Below are 7578 nucleotides of genomic sequence, written 5' to 3' on the forward strand. Positions count from 1 at the left end.
TCTGGGTGTTTTTCCCTGCCACTGCCACCTCTGGCTTACTCATTAGAGATCTAAATCTAAATCCATATCCAGATTTCTGTAAACCTGCTTTAGACAATGTCCATTGTTAAATGTACTATATAAATAAATTGAATTGAATTGAAATTGGGTACCAAGCACAATAGTAATGGTAAGGCATTTCCAATACATATAATTACATTCATTCACAGTAATTTTTTAGATTCAAAAACCCTTGAAGACCCACTGAAGGAGTGAATAAAGAGATAATATGTTAATGTGAACAGCAGAATCAGTAATTATGATCTAAATATTAAGCACAATAATGATGATCATGATTATCTTTAAAGCCTTTATCATGCAGCCTTGGCAGAGAAAAAATACACCCCTATTCAAATGATAAATTCATCTAAACAACTCTTAAATAGGCTGCAACTTGGCCAATGTGCTGTACTGTATTTGTAACCAGATGGTAATTCCATATGATAATTCCAACACACCACTGATCACCTATAATGCACCAGCAATACATTTACCAGGGAATGTAATCTTCTCCTTTTTTATACGGATTGAACTGGGTTCTTGTGCATTTAGCACCATCTAGCATTGTCTCCAGTGTCTCCAAACAGCACCAATTAGCCGATTGTCCTGCAACAGCATAAAGCACCATGACAGCAGACTGCATCACCAGTGACGCTCTGAATATTTTCCATTCTTCCCCCGCAAAAAATGATTAAATGAGGTCTAAATAAAGCCCTTATAATTATGTTTCCAAAAGCTAATTTTTACACAAGTACTCCAATGACCTTATTGCTGTGAAAAATTATAACCATAAAATTCTCTACCTGTAGGCCTACTCATGCTTTTTCACTGGGGATGTAGTGTTTTATTCAGGCTTTGCTTTTACAATGTGCATTCCTCACAAAAGTATTATTCATATTGTCTCTAATAAAGTACTTTCATTATATTATTATTGCATCCTATGAGTCTATTTAATAATGTAGTGATTTTTATAGCTATTACATCAGTGCTGTGTTCTAATGATGTCAGATTCTAATGAGTCCATCGCTGTCATTTCACAGTAGTATGTGGGCCAACTCTGGGCCATCACTCTTTTGCTACACATTTACATTTAGTAAATTTGGGCAGATGCTTTTATCCTAAGCGACATGCAGTTGAGACAGGACACAACTGAGCAGCTGTGGGTTAAGGGCTTTGCTCGAGATTCCAACAGTGACAGCTTTCATTGAGGTTTAGGAGCTCACAACCTTCCGATCCATAGACCAAAACCTTAACCACTGTTTGGTGTCAAAAATAGGTTGTAGTAGTATTTTTGACCATTACATCCAGTTTAATCACTGTTTTTCCTCTGTGGCCTCAATGCTCTGGCAAATTCATTAACAAACAAAGCAAACATGGTCTAAATTAGCTCTTCTGTTTTTTTTTCCCCTTTGGGAGTAATTCATGACACGCCATTCCTTTGGAAACGCTCACTCAAAACATCCACCTTGGCACACAGAAATACCAACTTACACCAAATTCCCTTTCCCGTATAGTAACAGAGGATGAGGGGAAAACAGCTGGACCCTTCTTGCTAAAGCTTTCGTCTTTCCTTCACATCTCAGGAGAACCTGTTGTGTCACAAAAGCACCCCTGTGACACCAATTGATTCCTGAGTTTGAGAGGCTGACCTTTCTGAGCGGAAACTGTTGGACACCCCTGGTTAGAAGCTCAGAGACCTTGAAATGACATGGCAGCGGGCCATGACGTTGTTTATGACTACAGGCAGAACAATAGCAGGAGCTGCAGCTCTCATGGCATATGAGTATTGTATGAAGAGGAAGGACACGGAGGTAATCTGAACCTGCCAAGGCTAAGACACAAGTGCTGTTCCTCAGAAACGCTGTGAGAAATTCTATCACAGTAAATTCTTTGTAATTAGTGAAATATTTATGTTAATAATTGCAATAATGATTCTCTACATAGACACAAAAGTCCTGCTATATCATTACATTATTTAGCAATTACCACTGGATGCTTATAGATAGAACGGTGGACACAGGAGATAACCATTATTATTGATCTATGTCCCCAGAATTCAATGCATGCAATTCAATTCAATTCAACTTTATTGTCAATTTACCTTACAGCATAATGCAAACTTTTTTTTTTTCCACTTTTGTCTCTGGTGCAGCCAACCATTAGAAACACAGTAGCACAACTTAAGAGACAGGATGGTCCATTAAACACTAAAGACAATACACACTGAATGTATGGCAGTTCACACAGTACAAGAAATATTATAGCAAGCGTATACACTTTAGTGGTGCAAGCAGAGGTAGAGTTAGATAATTTAATAGCTTACAGTCTATGGATAATTGGATAGCTAAGCATTGTATCACAAAATACAGTCCCAGTGTATAATGATAAATATAAATAATCCAGACTGAATGTATTACTTCATTATAACAGGCCTGTGTGTGTATGTTTTTGTGTGTGAGAGGGGGGAACCACAAGCATAATGAGTCAGTCAAGTAAATGAAACCAACCACAGAGCCTCCAGGGTCACTGAGAGATACAGGCCAACCTCAGATAATGCAGATTTGATGGCAGGGATCGTTGCAGACTTTACACAACAGTTGGAATTAGCTACACACAACAGCAGTGCCAGTTGTCCAGTTGTGATATTGTGAAAACTGTAGTTTGTGATGATATGACGCCTCCTTGTGGACAATCCAAGAACTCTTGGAATCTTGTACATCACACTGGTTTTCGCTCATAAAAACCTATAATTTATATTAGAAAAATACTCTGCTGTTTACCTGTCATATAAGCACTTAACAAAACATGTCATCTAAGTGTGTTTATTCACAGGGGGTAGAACTATATGAGCTTAGTTCCACCCCATGTAGGCCAGGTTTCCTGATTTCCCCAGGATATTCCATCTCTTGCTGATACAATAAAAACCTTTTGCAATGATTATCTAAGTGGATCTGTTAATTAGTGACTAAAAGTAATTTATCAGTTGTATGCAAAACCCTCAAAACTTCCCAGGTCAATCCTGAGACTTCCTGTTTTAAGCAAACTAAACATTAGATATGTTTTTTAGATAGTTAATGACCAAGAAAGAATAACTATTTTACATTTTATAATCCAAGTTCATGTACTTCTATCATTTATTCCCTTTTTCCCCACTAGAGGCCAGGGTTCAACAACATGTAGTTTCTGCTTTTACCAAATTTAAGGAGAATTTATGCCTGTATCTTTTCCTCCACAGATAGAATGAACATATGAATGTTCTGCATGTGAATGTGAATGAACACATTATTGTCCCAAGAGCTGTGTTTTTGATTTTCTTACCAGATATATAGTGTCAACAGTGCAGTCTAAACATGCAGAACCAACACCAAATCACTGCATCTTCATAATGTTTGTTTCCTCAACAAAAAGTAATGCTTAAAAAAACCATAAGCCTAGGTATGTTATATACAAGAGATATAAGCTGGTAGTAAACAGAAGAAAAATGTTAAATGTAATAACATGGTTATGGCTTGTGGCTTGTTAGCTTGAAAATTGCTCTTACTCCCAAAACAATACTGAGCACAGTGGTAGTTAATTGTAATGGTATTTATTAAAATTAAAGGTTAAAATGTACACTTTTTTTTTTTTCCGTTTTGATATGCATGGTGGACTGCTGTAGCAAAGCTACATTTATGTAATGACATTTCTCTGTACTAATACGAATATTAATTTTGTGTTTTATATTCTGTAACCTTACATTTCCACACCATTTGCACATGTCAGAAACTTTAGAGTGTCAGTATAAATTGATTTGTTGTGAATTCCAAAAATTTTGATTTTGAAATTCTGAAGATGCATGTGCAAACAGCATGCAGTTGCCTTTTTTCAACCTTTATCCAAATGATAGTTGTGACAGACACAGTAGGAGGATGGAAGGTTTAATTAAGCACCCTGAATGGAGATGCTGACAGAAACCCATACACACAAGCAAACATTAATGTTCTCTCTTAAAGTGTAAAAGAATATACAGGCATAAATTAGATTTTAGATTTTAAAAGCAGAAACTATGTAACTTGCTGAATCCTGGCTCTTAGTAGAAAAACCGTAAATGGCAGAAAACCTATATTACAAAATGTTATTTTGGTTTCTCTGATCAAGAACTAAAAACAAAATATATGAAAATCATGCAAGTTAAAAATCAGATTAATCATCATTCATTAGATGTCATTTATTGACAGTTTACTCTACAAGCACTCTGGTTGGGAAAAGTGTTTGGAAAGCAAGATAACGGTCAGCGCTCTTTGGTATGTCTGGGAACTATGGGTGTGTTGTCTGGGCCAGATTGTTTGAGATTTCACGAGGTCAGGAGGCAGCAACAAGTCAGTCAACAAGTTATACACCGAAACCATACGACACTGTTGTTACCAAGTGTGTGTTTGGTTTCATTCACACTATATCCACAGCTGACCGATAGAAGAGACCTTATATAAATCTTCAGTGCCAGTATACAGTCAAACTCTGGTGTGGAGAATCCCAGTGCTTTAGCTGTTAATTAGTTTTGGACTTACATTTCCAAAGCCTTAACTGCACCAAGGGGGAAGGTTGATCAGCTTTAGTGAAATTTCTCTGGATTAGCTGGAAAAAAAAAATTATGGAACTGGGCCAAGTTCAGAAATGAAAATATGAATGCAGAAATATGTTAACCCCCTTGAACCATGTGCTGGTGGCCCCACTCTGTAGCTATATACCTATTAGTTTCACTGTACTTACTAGTTTTAATATAGGTCAATACAAGGTACAAGAAAATGAACAATAAATAAATAAAAACAAGGGAGAAAGGGCAAATAAAAATAAATGGATTAATTAAATAATTAATTTTAAATAATAATAAATAATAATCAGTGTCTGCATTTCACCTGCACTTTCTCAATCACTGGTAATGACATGTTGCTGATGTCAGCCCAAAAATATCAGCCCAAATGGAGTTCATATCTAGGGGGCAATTCCCGCTGTGTAATCACCTGACACACGTCACTGACAGACTGCATGAATCTACAGTCTGGGCTAGAAAGAAATCAGACTCGCTTCTTCAGACCATTCTGTGTATTTTTCTGATGACCACTGTTGCTATTGTACTTGATTTCACAAAAATCCAAAATTAATCCACCTTAAAACATTAAAACTGATTTGTTAAACAGCAAATAATCTGGTGTCAATGCCAGAAGTTAATCTTGCAGCATATCAACTAGGATTACCTCCCACATACAGAATTGCACCATCATTTCATGTTTCCTTGCTCAAAACTGTTTCTCCATCTGCCCATAACCAGGTCATGGGGCAACCTTGTGGACTGGGAGGAGTACATTCCTGAGGAGAGAGCTTTCATCATTGCCCAGTGACATTCTGTGCCATTTACTCAATGCCCTCGCCTGAGTAGACATGTCCTGTCTTGTAGCACTGCTGAACTAGTCCCACGATCTCTCAAGGTACAAGGAAGGAATGCATCAAGACTCACCTTTGTTCTGCTGTAGGTGGTGGAATGAACTTCCTCTAGACGTCCGGACAGCTGAGTCAATGCCTGTCTTCAAATGACGACTAAATACCTACCTCATCATGAAGTGCTTTTTTGTGTGTTTTTCTTACTACATTACCTCCCCAGCATAGTTTTTTAGGCTAATAGTACTCTTATCAAGATGTACTTATTGACAGAGACTTCAAAGCACTTCTGTAAGTCGCTCGGGTTAAGGACATCTGCCCAATGCCATAAATACAACATCTTGGACTATTTAAGGACTTGTTCATGGACAGTGGTGTACAGTACTGAAGTACATTACTGTATGTCACTGTACTTAAGTACATTTTTCAAGCATCTGTACTTTATTAAAGTATTTCCATTTTTGCAGATGTTATACTTTCACTCCCTTACATTTCAAAGCAAAATATCATACTTTCATTCCATTACTTTCTGCAGCATGCTAATCATTACTAATCAGAACAACAACAACAACAACAAAACAGTACTCATTTATACATATAGATGAATCACATATGGCTCCATCTGGATGACAACCCTCTTCTTTCTCTGATGTATTAGCATGCAGCTAACCTTTGAGTGTTTCATCTCATGTTTTTCAACAGAAGGAATGCATATCATTGAATGCCACTGTAAATAGACAAAAAAAATAAGGAATATACACTGCCCAGCCAAAAAAAAGTAGCTGTTTAGATTTTAATAGGCAAATACATAAGAGTCTATGAATGGATCATTATTAGAGTGATTATAATGTTTCTAGCATATTATATGTTTGGCAACAGTTCTTTTAATCTTAAAAGATGAAGTGTGTAGCTTTTTAGAGGTGAGCACTCTGTAAAGTCTCCTCCAGCACATCCCAAAGACTTTCACTGAGGTTAAAGTCAAGACTGAGAGGTGCCAATTCATGTGTGAAAATGGTTCTTTATGCTCTCTGAACCATTCTTTCACAATTTTAACCCTGATGAATCTTGGCAGTGTCCTCCTGGAATATGGCCATTATAGGTCTTTCTACATGGTTATTAAAGAACTAAAAAGCTACACACTTCATCTTTTAAGATTAAAAGAACTGTTGCCAAACATATAACATGCTAGAAACATTATAATCACTCTAATAATGATCCATTCATAGACTCTTATGTATTTGCCTATTAAAATCTAAACAGCGACTTTTTTTTGGCCGGGCAGTGTACTTCATGCAAGTCTATCAAACTTAAAAAAATATTTAGCTCAGAATGCTTTTTCAGAACTAAGTTTCCAAGCGTAGCTGGCTTGAATAAGAAGATAATTTAATCACATCCTTCATGGTAGACAAGACGCCCATCAAGGGCACAGACGGGGATATTTTTGCACCATGTGCAGTGGACACGTACTGTCTTGTTTTGCTCTGCAGTATAACTAAAATAACTTAGTATGTTTATTTTTTATACTTAGGTACAATAAAAAGCAATGGAAATAGAAGACTTACTTTTATTCAAGCAACAGGTTAGCAAATGTATCTCTACTTTCACTTGTACTTTGTTCACCACAGTTCATGACCACGAGGTCTTGCCGATTCTGAGCTGTTGTTCCCTGCCATTGATTCCTGTGTACGACCCTTGGTTTGTTTATTATTGATCTGTTGGATTTTGCCCTTTCATTGATGTTTACACAGACAGTCAGTGCCTTGACTTCCTGTCTGGTTTCTGACTGTTTTGGATTTGTTGATATTTCATTAAACCCCCAGCACATAAACTCTAAACCTTCCCTTGAGTATCTGTGGTTACAGTTACTGGATATAAAAAAATTGGTTAAACTTCAAGCAGAGGGTTTGTTTTAAATAGGTTCATTTAAAATCCAACCATTCTGTAGCAAGAAGCACTACAGATAGTAACTTCTACCTCCTGCTATAAGACTGTACAGTTCATCTGAAGGAAATCTGTCTCAGACAAGTGCAATATCATACAGTAAATTACAATGATTATTCAAACATTATACCTGGTGGTTTCATCATGTATAATCAGCTGACCTGAGGCTGCATGAACCTACAG

Source organism: Pangasianodon hypophthalmus, chromosome 10 (assembly GCF_027358585.1).
Source record: "Pangasianodon hypophthalmus isolate fPanHyp1 chromosome 10, fPanHyp1.pri, whole genome shotgun sequence".
Classification (NCBI taxonomy): Eukaryota; Metazoa; Chordata; class Actinopteri; order Siluriformes; family Pangasiidae; genus Pangasianodon; species Pangasianodon hypophthalmus.